Raw genomic sequence first — 17,940 nt, 5'->3', positions numbered from 1 at the left:
CACGAGGCGAGGCGAGGCGAGGCGAGACACGGCGAAGCGGCCCGAGTACGGCGCGTCCGATCGTTTCACGGCGGAAGGTTTCAATAGCGACCGCGATTATACGCGCGGTATCGAGCCAGAGAGAATAGTTTATTCGTGCCTCGGCCATGAACCAGCCTCGCGATACACGGGGACGTTCGATTAGCATATCGCACGGCTCGTCGAAATCAAGCGGGAAGCGCGAATCGAAAACGATCGTTTTCCTTCCTCCGGTGACCGTTCGTTCGTTCGTTCGTTCGTTCGTTCGAGCGAGCCGACGATTTGTTCGACCCAGGATCACGACCGATCGCGATCGCCGCGCGCGTGGCCACCCTCGGCCGAGGATTTAAGATAAAGAAAACGAGAGTTTTTCCGAGGGAGCGAGAAACCGGTGCGGCGGCGAGGGGCCAGGGTAAACGGTTATAGGAGGAGGGTTAGGGACCGGCCGTGAAGTAAATAGGAGTCCTGACCGTTCTGCCGTAAAATTGTATGTGAAATTGTGCGATGTGTCTTGCGAATTGAATCGCCGGAAACGACATTGATTTTATTGCTTGTTTTCAGTGCCTGTGTACCTCGTTCCGTTCCTCCTTCTTTCCGCCTCCGACCCGAGCTCGACACCACTCTCCCTCCGTCTCTCTCCTCTCTTAGTCGCTTCCTCCCTGCCGCCGTCGCGCCGTTGAACGCTCGTACCGACCGTCGAACACACTTTCTCTACCCGTTTCACTCCGCGCGCGCGTTATCCATCACGGCGAAACTTCCGCCGCGACTGTATTACGCCCGCCCACGAAGGATAGAGAGGAGCGACAGAGAGAAAGAGGGAAAGCGCGAGAGAGAGAGAGAGAGAGAGACACGGAGAGAGGAGAGGATCTTTCGCAAGAAATCGCGCTCGAATCGTCAACGCACGAGTGATCTTTAATGCGGTGAATCATCCTTCGGCCGGAAACTTTTTTGATCGGCAGTGTTCACCGCGAGATCGGCCGCGGTGCGATCGATGGGAGACCGCGCCGCGGAGGAACCTGTGCCACGGGGAATCGCGATCGAGCAAGATTAATTGGGGCTTATTAACGCGAACAAAAGAACCGTGGATCCTGCGTTGCCCGCTCGAATTCCGATGCCCGGTCGGGGCGAGTATTTTTCCGGATAGCGGGCAGAGGCCGGCCGGTCGACCGGGTTCCGCCCATAATTTGTTTTCAATGATTTACCACGGGCTAATTGCAGAATGCAGCGAACGGTAATATCGCTTTGCAGCGTTACGTCCGGGAGCTGGCTATACTTTAGTTTGCAATTTAAACTTTACTTCCTCCGGAATTGATTAGCTTTTAGTAATTAAGCAAGCAACGCCTTGGACCACCCCTACCACTTACCCTCCACGAACCAGTCTACCCCTCTTCCCCCTCGCCGCGCTCCGTCTCACCGTGGCACCCTCCTTCACCCTCCGCCCGCGTGTATATACACGCCACCTTCATCCTGCCTCTTCTCCTTCTTCGCCCGCTGGCCTCCTAGGTTTCCCGTGTCTGCACACACCGTCGCGGCCGTCGGCGGCGTTTCGGCGACGCTGCGCCTGCGTCCGAGCACGCGCGCGCTCGCTCGTACAATTGCACACACGCACCCATACAATAGCCTCACGCACCCACTCACCACGCGTACACGCGAGGCTAGCCCACCCGAACTTCCTCCTCGCCCCCCCGTCCGCCGTCGGTTCGCCTCTTTCGACCCCCCCTCCCGACTTCCATCTTGCTCTTTCACCCTTCGTTTCGTCTCCGTCTCAACTTGCGACTCCCTCGAGCCGTCTCTCTCGCTCTCGCCACGGCTCCCCCCGATCCGCCGCATCAGCGGGTGGGTTTTAATCAACGCTTTACGAGTGTGAGACAGAGGAAGTTAAGCCGTGGCACCGTGGCGAAGAGGGGCGAAGCAACGCGAACGCGAACACGAGCGCGAGCGCGAGCGCGCTTCGGGTGTGATTACACAATACGGCCCAGCGTGTACTCGAATGCCCGCGTACACCCGTGCCACCCGCACGTCCGCACGCCCTCGCATCGCACATTTTTCGACGCGCGAAAACGCAACCTCCCGCAGCCCACGGGGAAGACTCGCGTGTGTTTCCCGTTGAATCGAGTGCGAAGCAATTTCGGCAAGGAATGCGTTTCCCTCGATACCTCGGTATACACGGGTATAGCTTGCCCAGACGGGACAGGCTCAACCAATTTCAACTTCCATTATACACCCTTACCCCGATTCCGTGGACGTATTTCCAAAGTATGCAAAGCGACCGATCTGGATTTCCATGGTAATCTCGACGCTTTACGCCTCGCTCCTTCGACCGTGCCCGCCCCATCACCACTGTCATCCTCTTTCAACGTTCAATTCCTTCTCGCAGTAAACAATATTATCGATCCGCGTTCCTTCCCCCGGTTTTCGATTTCATTCTCCTTTTTTTTCTCTTGTCCCTCTCGATAGACGATCGATCCGACACCCAAGAAAAACACAAGAGGGTCGACGGATCGAAGCTCGTTCGGAACTAATCTCGGATCGAGGGGTAAGTTTCCGGATCCGTCGCGGCGAGCTGCCGAATTCCACGACCGCCGGCTGCCACCCTCCTCCGCTGGCAGGCTTCGGAAGCTCGCGCGCCCCGGCCACGTGCCCCAACGCCCGACGAATTTAAAAACGCAATTTACGGACAATAGAATAGCGGTCGGAGAGTTCGGTAACCTTGTCGGCGCGGCGGATAGGCGGGCTATGTAGAACAAGGACTACGTTAGCCCGCGATAGCATCGGGGAACGATGGGAAAGCGAATTTTCGCGGTGCCGCGAACCGATTTCCGTTCTTCGACGAACCTACGCCGACCTCGTCCCATTCAACCGCCGCCGCCCGTCGTCACCGACATCGTAAAAATGTTGTTTTTTAATTTAGGGGACGCCGCGAGGTTAATATACGACTTTAATTCCGAGATTTCATTTAGGGGTTAGCCGTCGCCGCGTTTCGAGGGGATCTCCGTGGATACAGAAAAATCGAAAGGAAAGATAGACAGCGAGGGGCGGCCGGGGGGGTGGTCGGAGGGGAAACGTACTCCGAAGACAAGGAGCACCGGCAATTCAGGCTGAACAAGAGACGGTTGACCACTCTCGGCTCGATTGCCTTTTCTACCACGTCGAGATCGAACTCTTTGGATAATGACCGGAGTGGATTGCAAACATTCGATGCAACAAGAGAACTCGCATCGATCGGAGAATGTAATCGTTTCGAGCGTACCGTTCGCTCACCCTGGAAACGAACGATGGACAACGGACGGAGAAATGTTTCGCGATGAGAATAAGCCCCGCGAATACGATTCAACCGATTTTCCTCGTGACTTCGACGGTAAGACCAACGGCCGTTGCTTACCAATCTCGATATTTCACGCGTGAAGGAATGATTTCCGTAAATGAATCTTTACGATTCCCGCACGAGTGAGCCGAGCAATCCGAAATAGATTATTTCGAACTTGCCCGATATCAATATTCGATATCAATATTCGGGGAACCTATCGCGCCGGGAATCTACGGCGAGAGTTTAAACGCGGATCGATCGATCGTTCCATTCGGAGTCACAATTTTCCCCCGGTTAATCGCGTAATTGCGAACGGCGAAGAAATTGGTCGCCGGTTGGCGGACGTTAACGCGACTTTCCAGCGGCGTTCTCGCCCTAACTTCGACGGGAACGGCGGTCGGCCGTGCCGAGGCAATTAAAGCTCCACCCAATTAATGCCTGAGCGGGTGGGTGGCGAGCGTGGCGAGGGCAACGCGCGGGGTTTCTCTCGCAAACAACGCCTCCTTGCTAGCCTAGACGCCGCTCCGCTCCGCTCCTCGTCCCGACTCCTCTCGTCTCCTCTCGTCTCCTCTCGTTTCGTCTGGTCTCGCCGCACGGAACTTTCATTCGGCCATTGAAACGTAAATGCGCGCCGCGCCACCGCGTACCATCCGTCCAGTGAATGCCGCGGATTGTCCGATAATGCTCGATTTATACCGCGGTCAGATTCAAAAGCACGGCGACGCTATATATTGCGTAATACGCCGGATACGCCGATCATAACCGGAGTTTCTCCTTTCTCCCTCGCTCCTCCACCCTTCCCACCCGTCCGTCCTCTCCCAGTCCTTCCGTGGAACTTGTTCCGCGAGTGTCGCCGAAAGCACGCGATTTCCGTGCTTCGTTCCGTAACCGTGCGCGCGAAGGAACAAAGCCAGGGAATTATCGAACGGGAAAAAAGAGGAGTATAAATCGATAATCGGCTCATGAAGAATGAACTGCTGCCGCGAATGTTCCACGCGAAACGCGCGGCGAGCAACAACGTCCCCGGAAACCGAGCATTCCGATTTTTCAACGGCGACCGGAAGCTGGACACGGCGGTGCCGCGTCGCGACGAAAACCGTGCGCGCTTCAAAGATAATTGAAACGTCCCGCGTCGGGACAACCGGCATCGTAGCGTATCGACACGCCACGTCCGCGTCGATCGCGGTGCATCCCCGCGCGCGATGGAATCGCGATCCGTTCGTCCATCGGAGAGGATCCGTTTACCCGCTGGACAACGCGCAGAGCTACTCACCGACGAAACAGCCGCAGGCAGCCTTGAAAATCCTTAAACCTCCGAGGACTGGCCGGATGGGTCTCGATCCTCCCGTCAGGCAGGTGGTGGTTGCAGCTTTCGACACTTATCAAACACACTCGACCAAGTTCTCTCTTAAACCGATCAGAATCGAGGAGGGTTGAGTGGCGGCGGAGATGGGGTTGAGGGCTGCGATAAGGCAGCAACAAGAGACACCGTGCCTCTCGGTGGAGCCAGCAACACTTCGGAGTCACTTGTCGCGCGATGTCGATCGATCGAGAGAGCGAACGCGTGCCGCGCGGAGTCGCGTGCGGTCGGATGCCGCGCCACGAAAATAATTCAATTCATTAGCGCTATCGGGGTTGCACGCGGCGGTGGCGGCGGCGGCGGCGGCGGTCGCTGGCCGGCGCGTCGTTTCCGCGTCCGGTGGCACACGCCGTGGCGCGATGCGTTATTGCCGGTGCGCGGTACACGGTCGCCGGCGAGGCGAGACCCGGAGAGAGGAGTACCTGGTCGGCGGGTAGCGGGCGAAAGAGCACGCGGAGGCTGCCGGTTAGTCCGCAACGGCAGCTCGCTCCGGAATGAAGAGGAACGGCGCGCGACGCGGGACCGCGAAACCGCTCTGTCGGCGCACTCTCGGCGCACTCTCGGCTAGTCCTCGCTCTCGACGCGACGTCTCCTCCGGTTCCCGTGGTCGTTCGGCCGCGGCGGCTCGTCGTTCCATACTGCGACGTCATTCGGCACGTCACGCGCGGCCGTTGCGCAGGCCCGGTTGCCCGACGGGCGCGTGCCGTGTGCACACTCTTCGGTCATCTTTATCAATCGTCCCCGCCACCGCCGCCGTCGCGACGGGAATCTTTGACCAGGTGGCTGTCGGTCGCCGTCGATAAAAATCATTTGTAAAACTGTACAATTGTATGGAATATCGATGGAAGGTTAATTATGGATGTTTACGTTGACGATTCGTAGAGAAAAGGTGGGGAATCTTTAATAGCAGTACAGTTGCTGTGGAACTTTCATAGTAAAGGAGTTTGTTTCGAAGCGTGAGAGGTAACGAAGAATGTGGGAGGAAGGTTTGTATAGATAATGGTGATAAATGATCTGGGAAAGGGTTAGGTAATGTCTGTGCTAGGGTGAGCCGAACAGCGTCGAGGGGAAAGAATTGGAAGGATGACCGATTGAGATCAAGGCGATAATTAATATTGAAGTTATTTAGAACGAAGGACCTGCGATGATCGTTTCACATCCACTTTCGAGCGGGCCGTCGTTCTTATCAGAACCGGGCGAAACTTCCACTCGAAAACACCTGGGGTACGCATGCGAAACGTTAACGGCGAAACAGATGAAACACCGATTACGCCGTGACGGGGGAAAATATTTCAATCGGGCGGCGGTTGCGCAGCGACTGCGATAATTACTGCTAATGTAAATGTTCGTTAATGGGCGTTATTAAATGCAACGCGGCAAAATAGTCACCGGGCGTCACGGCGTACAAGCTGCGCCCGCGTTCGCTAACCGGTCCAATTATATTAATTAAATGAACATTATAATTAGCTAATTAAATCAAAAGCATTTCGGTATACGCGGCCGTACGAGCCGGCCCGATGATCGCGCGGCTCGGTAATTTTCGGTGTGCGCGTGCTCCGTGTCGTAGAATGCGATAAAGGTTTCACAATGACACTGGTAAGCGGTATTGTCCGGCCGGATTTTCCATGATTTTACAGCGGGCCGAGCATTTCGGCCCGGCTGAGATTATACGATAATCAAATTCCCACACGGTAACAAAATGACAGAGTACCGGCGGGCGGGCGCGCGCGCGCGCGGGCGGACACGAACGCGCCGCGGCAGTGCCCGTATTTGTTAAACCGCGGGCTGCGCATCGCATTAGGAAAGTTGAATGTTCGCCGAACGATCGAACCGTCAGCCGTGGGCCAGCGGCGTGGCTACAAACGGGGTATACCGAATCCTGGAACGTTGTGATTGAAATTTTCCGCGGCGACCCGAATATTTCGCTGGCCGACTGCCGGAAAATTCCTTCGACGGATTTTTAATCGCATACCGTGGAAACTATCCGCGTTTCGGAAAGAAAAAACCGGGTCAATTAAAATTAATGGACGGCTTAATTAGGAAAGTCGTTACGGGGAGCTTGCGCGAGATACGTTTCAATCCAATCAAGGGAAACGAGTTCCTTTTCTCGTCTTTAAAAACTATTAAAATCTCCCACGTTTTTTCTCTCTTTCTCTCCATCCCTTCGCAACGAAGTACCGGCATCGCAGATGGAAACAATCTGCGCATACCTGCCGATGATTATATTCGCCCTGTTAAAAAACGTTAACGCGGCACCGTGCTGTTCGTTTAGTCGAATTCCCACTCGGACCGACACCGCGATTTCGAGAGTTCATTATACAGAGAACAGAATTACGAGCAGGCTGAACTACCGATGATCATTCTAAAGCGTCATTTGACGCGTTGAAATAATATAACACGGAGAATAGTGTCATTTCGTTTTTAAACAGCTACACATTGCAATATAGTTGGAAGCGGTACATAAATCATGAAGAAGATTCCAACGGAAACTAGTCCATACTATGGAGTCCAGGTGATAGATAGAGAAAATTAAAGACCCGAGAGCCTGGAGGCCCGCCAGGAGCACAAGTAGCTGCCAATCTAGCAGCGACGGTGTCCAGGGTCAAGGTCTCCTCGCTACTAAGCGTCCAGGAAGTCGACCAGTGTTCGAGGGAGGAATTCTTAATATCTAGTCGGGATTGATGTAGACTATCGAGTCCAGATGTCCGACGTGGAAAACCGGAGATATAGGGGTTGCTGTTCTGACAAGACTCGGGATAGCCGGTGCGTTCAGTACTCATGGCCTTCTAGGAGCAAGGCCTCCTCAGGACAAAGGCTTCTGTCGGTGAATGCTGATGGAGAACACTCGCGGATGCCATTGTTTCGGTGCGTGCAAGATACAATGATATTTGCCAACGAGATAATCGCAGTGTATAGCGTCTGGACGTGTATCTACCGACCTCAGCGTACGTCGGTACTGATGAATCGATAGACCTTGATTTTTGCTTGTTAGCAACATAAAATGGCAACATCTCCGAGTTATGTCGTTACGAAGAATTACCGTATAGAAGCATAACCACTCACAATGGAACAGTCCGAATGTAACTGAACGAAAGTCGCGTATCGATCCCGTGATCCCTAATCATATAACTGTATCCTAACGCTCGCGTACCTCTCCGTTACGTGTTTCCGCGCGTGCACGCGCGGCGTGTATCCACGGATCCGTGTGTACGTATACGCAGGAGGTTCTGCAGGCTAGCCGGTTACAGTGACTTTCGGAAAGCACCTCGTGTCATTAGTATGTTAATTGGTAACGCTCTGGCTGCCTACCCGGCTGGCTGCCACATCGAGTTTCGTACACATATACGTCGCCGGAGCTCGGCGTGTTTATACGTTAAGATGTTTAATCGCTTCTGTAATTATACTGTCCCTCAAAGGGTTAATTGTCCCATAAACCCATGAATACGTTAACGAGCGCGCCGTGCGCCTCGCGAACATCGCCAAAGAACAAGGAGCCACCGGTGGCGCCGAGGGGAACGAGCCGAGGCGACGTGCTAAACCCATCGACGAGACCCACACACGCGACCGGCTGGGGTGAACGAAGAAGAGGGTTAGACGGTAATACAGATTTCACCGACTCGCCGCCGACTGGTCTGCCTCGAAATGAACGAGCTCGCGCGCACACCTTCGCCCGCGACCGGTTGCGCCGGCCGGAAAAAACATCGGATCGCTCCGAACGCGTCGTAGATTCAAGATCAGGCTTTCGCTAACGCCTCTCGCCGCGGCGTCGAGTTACGCCGGGCGATTTGCAATCGATAAGTTTCAATCTCTCGTCATACCTGCTGCATCCTGGAAGGTCGCCCGGCGAGCCGGGGGTGTCGCGTGCGTATCGATTCGAGTTATTCTCGCGCGTCACGTTCGAAATGACTTTAATAATACATCGTATCCTCTCGTTTATTCGGGGAACGAAGTTCATCGGCGAGCCATGAAATCTTCGGTTAATGCAGACGGAACGAAGCGCCGCTCGAGATACCTTCGCTCGCTGATAACCGTTGAAAGTAATAACCTCGAGCACAACGAGCGAGAGGAACAGCGAAAACGAGCGTGAAACTAATGTTTGTCGTGCGAGATGATCCACAAGATGAATGCCGTCCGGCATCCAGTTGCCGTGGATACGGTCGAATCTTTCTTTTCCATTTAACGAACCCGACATCGGGGGACGATGCCCAGGATCCTCGGGAACTTCCCGGGGAAATGGAAGTGTTGAGGAAGGAAGCGACAGAGGAGAGAGTGCATTGTCACTCCGTTATAATTAAGAAGATAGACTTTAAATCCAGAATGCACGGCGAGGGTGGAGGACGGGGACGGGGCGCGGGGGGAGTCGTTGCGGGCTAAACGAGTGGTAAAAGGCCGGTCTGCGCGACGTGGACGGGGGCAACGACGGGACAACGGGTGGGGAGGGGCTCGGATGGAAATTAATTCATTACTCTAATGCGTTGAGCGAGAGAATGGGCCGGGAGTTGAAGCGTCGAGTGCCAAGTATTTCGCGAAAGATGGATGTCTCGTTTTCATTCCGAAAATTAACACTCTCCGTTACTTGCCAACCGCCGAAAAAAATTCTTTTTTCCGGCCCCCGTCCCCCGGCGGGCGATCCGCTTTTGTTGATTTCCACTCAGCCTGTCTGAGCTGTTCCCGTCGCGCGACCGATTCCACCCCTCTTTATTTACCGCTCGATCTGCCGGTGGTTGTCTGCTTTTGGACAGACACGGCTGTGAGAAAACCTAAGAATATAGAAACGTTGTTGAATAAATATCGGCTACCTATCTCTAGATTGTTGTGCAATCTTAATCCTTTGAACTCGAAAGGTGACTCCTAGTCACCGATTGATTTGATGCGGTAAAGCTAGAAAATCTGATTTCTCGTTAAGTCTCATTAAACAAATATCGTGTTCGTCTAGTTCGAAAATGTTAAGTGTTTCTAACGAAATACTTCCGAGTAAAGGGTTGATGAAATGTTCACGTCGAACGAATGTTTCCTTTTTTTCGAGGGGTAGTTGTTAGAAGAAAGAAATCAGTTCTGTTGATCCTCTAAGAGCAGGGTTAGCCAAGTTCTGTATATATAGGGTCGACTTTTGTTAAAAATGTGTCACGATCTACTTACTAAAATCTTGACACTGGACACGTTCGAACTTGTGTCTTGTTAGTTCAATGAGTCACGACTAACGAAAGTCGCACATTGAATCTACGTGAGAAATTCCTGTTTCAAAGCAAAGAAGCTATGGAAAACATCTTTCGAACGGTTCTGGTGATAATATTAATACGCTGTTGACTCAGCTGGTACAATCCGGTGGGAGATCAGAAGAAAATGGAAAATAGGTGAACGGACAGCTCCATGAATGAGGTTCAGCGACGAAAAAGACGAGCTCTAATTACAAATCGATCGACCGAACATCCCCGCGTCGGATGATACTTGATGTAAACTTTCTACAAGAAATCTAAACGGCTAAGAACGGGTTTGACAGTCGCCGATGTTTTATAAAAGACGCAAGCCTCGCCGCGCCGACCGGAAGCATGAATAGTTTATAAGCGGTCCCATTGGCGTTGCTTCCAAACTGGATAAGTTAATCATAGCATGCGAAACGATTTCAGAGAAATCGTCGTTAGACGGATAAGGAACGTCGCTCCGCGGAGACAGACAGCGATAATAATTCGGTTCCGGCGACGGACGGCCAATCTCCTGTTCCATTTAACCATACATCACTAATAATATCTAACTGGTGGAATCGAGAGCTCTATCCGGCCGCCGCTCTCTCCTTTTTCTGGGCGGCCGGGCGCGTCGAAACGTTTGCCCGGCGATCCGCCGCGCGCCGGTCACGACTGCAATCCGGATATCAAGCGGTCCGGCCGGACAGCCCGAGCCCGGGCCTGTCACAAAGTCGTCCTAAAGGGTACCATTGATACCAATTTAAACCGAATATCGGCCGCGTTTCCTCGGATATACGATTATCGACTGCGAATCGAAGCGGCCCGGACAAGCTTTGGCCAATCCGCAGCCTATATCGGCTCAAACGGCGCGTCACGGCCAATGTAATTAAATTTAACGCGGTACCCTTTGACTTTCGCCGTGACCCATATCTCCCCGCTGGTCCGGCCAATTCTTTCCCGCCTGCCACCGCGGGTTTCTCCCCGAAAACCGTCGCGACCGTTCCGCTTCCAGTTCACGCCGCAACACCGAACGTCCCGGAAGCAACCGTCCACCGCGCGTGACACGATCCCAGGATCGGACTGCAGCAGCTCGATACAGAGAACGAAGGAAAGGGAAACGATATTGAAATCGAGGGTCACCCGCCTATCAATGCGACCGGCAGGTTCGTCCGCGGATCCGCCTCGAATCGACGGCGCGGCGACGAATTTTCTGGAAAACGGTGCCGTTCCCAGAAACAGCCGCGAGCCACTAGATCCTGCGGTCCGCGGCGGTCACGGGTATCAGGCACGACTGTAAAGCGATTAAAGGCTGAATTGCTTATTCGTCGGAGTTTAAATGCCAGTGGCTCGGTTACGGCGGCGCGATTTATCCGCGCGAAAAAAGGGCGTAGAGGAGGGTCCGTTGCTCGTCCCGATTGGCCAGCCTCGGTCTCGCTGGTTCCGTTCAGGCGGATCGGCCGGAATGTAACAAAGAACCCGTCTCGATCGGCCGGACAATAGAGAGGCGATCGTGCGTCCCGTCGATCCGCGTATTTACTTTTTTAAAATCGTCGAGCTGCTCCGTCGGAAGGAAAGGGCACGCCGTGCCATCGTCGCCGCTCGTTGGTGATTGCGGATGCCTTCTTCACGGTCCCCGATGTAATTTTCTGAATGACTGCGTAATTAAAACTCTAATTTCCTGCGCTTAATTGACCGGAGTCTTGGCTCCCCCCTTCCTTTGGTTTCTCTCGCTCCTTACCTCGGCGGACTCGCGCGCGCAACCAGTCACCCTTCCCTCGCCCCACCTGCCGCGCGTTTCCTCCGCTGCCGCGTGTTTCCCGCTGTCGTCCCCCGCTCGATCTCGTAAATCGAGAGCAGCGAAGGAGGACAAGCCCCGACGCCGGTATCCTTCGCGCCTTTAACGCGAAAACTTTTTTGCTCGCGACACGCTTACCCGAGCGACGGTGATAATCGAAAGAAATTTACGGGGTTCCTCTCCGTGGGCTCGTATCCGTCTCGATTACGCCCTCTGGTGCTATTTTTCTTTTTTTTTATAGATCCTACGGTGAATCGCCCGATCTGTGCGACTCGGCGTAACGAAAAGACTCGCTGATGGAAAAATACCATAATTAAGAGCTTTTGTACGCCGACACAGTCGGGAACGATAACGGAGCTGGAACGATTCCCCTTGGGTCGCGGTCGGACATGCGGGTACTTTCCGCGAGCAAACGACAGACACCGTCGAGCTGTCTAACCTAGATTCGCTAATTACGACACCACAGATTCTGGGCGTACGAATTTTTAAACGAGTATTCTACAGAGGACCTTCGTATTCGTTAGTGGTCTCCATTTGCCGAAGAATATTCGAGGGGAAATGTTTCTTCGAATAAACAACATTCCGTTCGAGTTCGTCGTTTCGACCTCGATGCGGTAATCGGTATATTCGTGACGGCCGTAACTTTTATTACGGATGATACACGCAGCGGGGCGGCTCCAACACCGCGTCACCGTGTATGCCCAATTTTCGAGGGGCTCGCGCCACGCAGCCGCGAGTGTTTGGATAATTACATCCGTTTCTGCTGGCCGGGGGCAATTATAATTGCCGACTCCTTTCGCAATTATAAGTTTCTGCGAGACTTGCCGCGGCGTAGCGTGCCAACGCTGAAACAGGGAGGAAGGCCGGCTGCTGAGGGTACGAATGTTGGTGGCGGGCGAGCCTCGGGTGAGAGTGGGACAGAGAAATCCAGAGGACGAAAGCGAGGGGTCGGAGCGAGCTGCACGTGAAAACGTTAATTGGGGTGACCTGCTCAGAAACTAGTTTCGGAAGGACTGTACTGACATTCCATGGTCCCTGCGCGACATCGAATACATGTATACAGGGGGGTGATGCACCGACTCGCATTTTATTCGAGAATTCGTCTCCGGGAACAACGACGGGGTTGTTCCTTGAAACCGTGTCCATGTTGTCCGCCGCTTCCTGTTATTTTTATACGAGGGTTGATCTCGTTAAAAGTGCCTCCCCGTTTGACCCACGGCGAACGGGCCATCCTTTTTGAACGGGGAAAGGTTCGTAACGAACAAATGGTATTGTGAGAACGGGCCATGAAATATGTAGTTGGCTAAGACGGTGCTCCGCGGAGAAACGCGGCGAGAAGGTGGCAGTCGTGGAGGAAAGTGGAATTGCAAATAAAAAGTCGCAGAAGTAGCGCGTAAAGTATAAGGTAAACCAAAGTAAAAGGAGCGACTAGATGGTAGGGGATAGAAATGGATGTTACTTACTTAGACTTCGGAGCATTTCTATCCCACCCAGCAAGCCTCTCCCGGCGCCGCGTCTCCGTCTCTCGCGCGCGTATCACCCGGCTTCATCCTCGCGCTTTCTTTTCGCCGTCGATGCCTCGCCATCGCACGCTCTCTTTTTCTTTCCCTAGACGCCCGAGCTTTCTCGATGGTACGACGCGTGTCCTCCCCGCGCTGAAAGAGCTTTTCTTCCCGTCGGTGTCGCGCGTCTTCTTCCGCGATGCGAGCTGCGCACACAACCGACGGTACACCGTGTCCCGTAAAATCCACCTCGAACTCTGACGCGCAAGCCACCGCGGAACGTTCTTTCCGACACGCTTAGACCCCCGTCTAAAGGTGTCGGCGAGCTCATTTCAAAGGTGTTCGCCGAGAAACTTGCGGGACTACCAGATTTTCTCAAAGCTAATGATCTTCTTCGTTAGAGTGGCGACGCGCGTACAAAAGGCTCCAATTACGGTGCCCAAGGAAAATTACGAAATAACGAGACCGCCGTTCGACGCTCCCGGGCACACGGAATTTCGATACCGACGCGCCGGCCTTCCACCGCCAGACGTCGCGAGAACTTGAAATTACGAATGAGAAATAAGAAGCGGCCGGGGGGCGGGGGGGGCGAAGCACCGCGGAACCGTGGCCGAAACTTCGACCAAGCGATCCGACGGATCGCGTCCCACCCCTATCGTCCGTTCCATTCTATTCGCACGCTTACCGAAGAACCCCGCGAGTTTTTCGACTTCAGACACCGTCCGAAAGCTACCCACTCTACCGCGCGCTTTTTAAACTCTCACCCCCCGCCCTGCTCTCCTCTTTTGTAGCCTACCACTCTTTCTCGCGGGCGCCGCGCGATGGAAACGGTGGCTTCGTGGCACGGAGAAGTTAATTATAAGCGATACCAATCTCTCGGGGTTGTTGGGCGGTTGGTAGAACTGGGAAGCCATGACAGCCAATTACCACCCCGTGCAGACCCTCGCGCGCGAGCCACCGGTCTCTTTCCGTCTCACGTTCACCTACCGCTATATATTTCGCTCTCTCTCACTCTCTCGCGTTCCCATCCCTACGTTCCGGCAACTCTCTCTCGTTCTCTCTCTCTCTCTCTCTCTCTCTCTCTCCCTTGTTCCTTTACTTGAAACTTTCTCTCCCATTCTCTCAGCCCTATCTTCCCTACATCCGTTTCAAACGAATGCACGCGTACACGCTCGCGCGTGCACACCGACGGGCACGGACGTGATCGCGCGCGTTCTACTCCTGCACGTACACTCGCACGTGCTCGCCCTCTTCCTCTCTTTCTTCCGTTCTCTCCCACGTCCCTCGGTCTCTCGCTTTCTCTCCCACCAGTATAGGAAATTAAAAGACTGTGCGATGATTGCGCGCAGCCCGGCCTGGCCTGGCCTTTCCACCCCCTGCCGCCCCGTCCGCGCGCCTCGCAGGAACCCTAGCGCCCGCTCTCTCACCCTCTCTCATCGAGTCCCGCAATCTACCGTGGCTCCGCCGTCGAGAAAAGGAAAAGAGAGAAAAGTGATTGGGATTGGCCCTTTTGCCGCGTTTGTCCGTGGCTCGTTTCGCCTCGTTAAAGCACCCGTAACGGACACCCTGCTTAGCAGCCTCCCTTTTCTGCCTGACCGCTGATCATCGGAAGAAGGATTTCACCGATACGTCTTCCGGCTCTGACCTCGACGGGCACGACCCCACGGAACACGCGTCGACCTGAGCTCGCCGCCGAGACTCTCCGCGTTCCAGCGTCACCGTCGGAATTACGACCGGCAGCGATTCCTGTTTGTCGTTTAATAAAATGTACACCCCGGCTTGTTTGCGTCACGTCTATCGTTTCGGGACCGACAAACACAAGTGAATCGAATTCGTCGCGCGTTCGCGCGGGCCGCGTCGCGCACCCCGGTGCGGATCGGTTCCATCCATTAGAGGCTTATGTCAGCCGACAATGGGGATTAACCTTCAGCAGAACGCAACGGGAAAGCGGGAACGGCCGCCATGACAGCGATCGTACCGGGTGTCGTTTTTAAGCCGCTTCCGAGCGACGGCTTGTTTACAGTTCCTACGAGAAACTCGAGACCATTCGCGCCCCGCCTTAAGGTACCTACTCGGCTCCGGGTCGAAATCGGTATTGTCCGATCGACCTTTCATTCGTCTTTCTTTCTTTGCGAAACGATTTATAGAGGCGCGAACGATTTATCGGACGTTGGAACGTTCGGAATGCGATTTTAGAAACAAGCCCGATAATTTTCTTCGATCCGGACCGATCTCGATCCGGTTGTAACACCGCTCCGCACGGCTAGCAGCGAACCACGTGAGGAATCTTGGCGCTGAGACCGCTGCTCGATACCCATAAAGTGAAACGCACAGTTGCGGCTTGGCGCAGTTAACAGGGTTAGCTTGTTCACCGTCTAGGTTGAGTTAATTATAACCGATGGTTATCAACCAGTTAACTCCAGCACGCCATTACCTCGGTTCGCCTCGCAGCGTCTGGTCCCTTGCGCGCCGTCTCAGCCCCGTCTCAGCGCCGTCCCTTCCCCGGGCGTCACTTTGACGCGTCCCGCATACGTCTGGCTACCTTTCACGCTCACGATGCTAATTTCTTAAACCGCCGCGGATTCGTGAAGCCGCTCGCACGCTGCCGAGAAAGTCTGATAATGAGAGCTTGTCCCCCGTAACTTCCGCCGGGACTGAAAACTTGCGAGCGGTTCGGCAACGAAAATGCCTCAAAGGGCGTTGTTCGACGAGATTGCCTGCACGCCACTTAAACCGGCGCGACGCATTCTTCTTCGTTGATTGCTCGTTGTTTGTATCCCGAGACTATTAACGATAAGGTTCGCCGGTATCTTTCCGCGCCTTTATTGCATACGAGACAAAAGAGTCGGGGATAGTAAAGGCTGAGTTCAAATGGGATATGAAAAAATTGAGTAACGTAGGAAAGATCGGAATCAACGTAAGAATAATGGGATCAGGACGATTGATTCGGACGCTTAGAAGAGAACCGAGCAACAATGTTTTTTACATTTCTTCTGTAACATTGTTACGTCCATGTCGGAGTGGTCGAGCAATCCGAGTGTTGTCAGCTCAGAAAGGTGTATCAGGGATCTGGCAAATCGAATAAGAACGATAACCACCGACGGCGGAGGAGCAACACTCAATTTAACGCAAGGCCAATCGAGAAACTTTTCTCATCCCGACAGAAACAATGAATCCGCAGGGTTACGAAGAAACGTGTTCCTATCGCGAGCGAATCTTGTGCGAAGGACCGCCCCTAATCTCGAGCAATCATCGGGACGTGGTCGATCCGCGTGCAATGTATTTGCTAAATTTCTATGGCAGCCGGAGATAAGCGTAACGATCGAGGGTATTCAAACAGCGGCGTTACGCAGGATCGCAAAGTTCCGTGGCAACGTACTTTCGTTTCAAGCTGCCTATTCGTACGTAAACAACTGTTTTCAATCCAGAAGAGGGAACGAAGCTTTCCTTATACGCCAATCACTGGCCAGGCCAGAATTCAGATTACACAATAAGCTAACGTTTCACCTCAAATGCAGCCTCGTCTCGGCGTGCATTTAAAGGAACGGACATTTATTCGAGCGTCACGTGTTGCTCGCCACCGAAGACCACGGAAGACGGTAAATTAGAATAGCCAACTCTCACGGGCATGACTCACTATTAAACAGTGATAGATAACCGTCGATTAAGCGCACTGGAGGTACCCGCGCTGCGGGTACTCCGATGATTAGCTTCGAAGGCACGGCTGGGATCGATTAAGTTAATCAATTGAAACAGCGAATGCCGGGGGGATTAAAAGATTGGCGAACTCTCCGGGCGTCGGTTCGAATGGTTTCATCGTGCAAAATAACCCGACGAATGGGGGGAACCCTCTATTCGCCGGCCACCGCGGCGCGGCGGTGCGAGAACGCAGGAAGGCCAGGCCAGAGACCGGAATCGTACGAAAAGTTACTTTACCTACCGGGGCACGGTATCGAAGTTAACGATCGAAGCGTTTCTCGAGAAATCAATCGGAGAATGGCCTCGTTAATCTGGCGGGGTGGTTTCTGGATGCTCGGCTGCTCTTACATCACGTAATAGTATCGGGCCATCCCCCGCCGACTCTTCGGACCGAACCACCCTCCCGGCCTCTCCGCCGTTTCCCAGCTAAGTCTGCGAGTGACTGAGTGGTTATTTAGGTAAGAGCCAGTCTCTCTCTCCGCGCGGAACCTGCCTCGCCCCTCTCCTACCTTCCCGCTCGCCATGCCTCTCGACGCCGCGCCTAAGTAATGGTCCCGCAACATATTGTGCAAAGAAAAACTCGCTCGCTTATTTACGCTACTCTACGGCCCGGTCGAAAGAGAGAGAGAATGGCAGACCAGTTTCTTCCGAGTCGTCCGACTGCGACTCGATCGCCGGGAATCCCATGACGACCGGATCGGATAAGATTAAACCGGAGAAGAACGCTCGCGTCGAACAAGATCGAAACGCGGCGAGGATTCGATCAGGTTGCTCGATGATAGGGTGGACGGGACGATGAACAATTTAGCCTTTAAATGAATCGTCGAATAAAGTATCCGGTCGATTTCTCTGCGTACTGTGTTGCTAAGTGGCGCTCGTTGCGATACGATTTAACATGAACACCGATCCTCCGATGGTAATATCGAATACATTTAACCGTCGTCTGTTTTTCCAATCTGAAAACGAACGTCGTCGACTTGAAGTGATAGGATTGGGAGGAGGACAGGTACTATTTCCAACGGAACGGGTCATGTCCGTTCCTCGGAGCAACGGACGACAATAACCTACGGTTTACA

The 17,940-nt window shown here is 53.8% G+C and overlaps 2 protein-coding genes across 4 annotated transcripts in view; both read right to left on the bottom strand.

Annotated features, from left to right (window-relative positions):
* Positions 1-5,331, bottom strand: part of LOC116430055 (LIM domain only protein 3) — a 70,096-nt gene extending 64,765 nt beyond the window's left edge. The window contains exon 1 of one of the 2 annotated variants that reach the window (XM_076368396.1): positions 4,599-5,331. The gene's annotated coding sequence lies outside the window, so the exon portion shown is untranslated. Of the gene's footprint in view, positions 1-1,382; positions 1,647-4,598 lie in introns of those variants that run through there. The other variant, XM_076368397.1, reaches the window with a different exon arrangement.
* A 4,208-nt stretch (positions 5,332-9,539) lies between these two features.
* The window catches only part of LOC116432947 (uncharacterized), a 36,898-nt gene continuing 28,497 nt past the window's right edge, over positions 9,540-17,940 (bottom strand). Inside the window, exon 10 of one of the 2 annotated variants that reach the window (XM_076368393.1) lies at positions 9,540-9,575. The gene's annotated coding sequence lies outside the window, so the exon portion shown is untranslated. The remainder of the gene's footprint in view (positions 9,576-17,940) is intronic. The other variant, XM_076368392.1, reaches the window with a different exon arrangement.

The sequence above is a fragment of the Nomia melanderi genome, chromosome 6 (assembly GCF_051020985.1).
Source record: "Nomia melanderi isolate GNS246 chromosome 6, iyNomMela1, whole genome shotgun sequence".
In the NCBI taxonomy this organism is placed as follows: Eukaryota; Metazoa; Arthropoda; class Insecta; order Hymenoptera; family Halictidae; genus Nomia; species Nomia melanderi.
The sequence above is the reverse complement of the archived record's forward strand: the minus strand, read 5'-3'. Positions and strand labels throughout refer to the sequence as shown.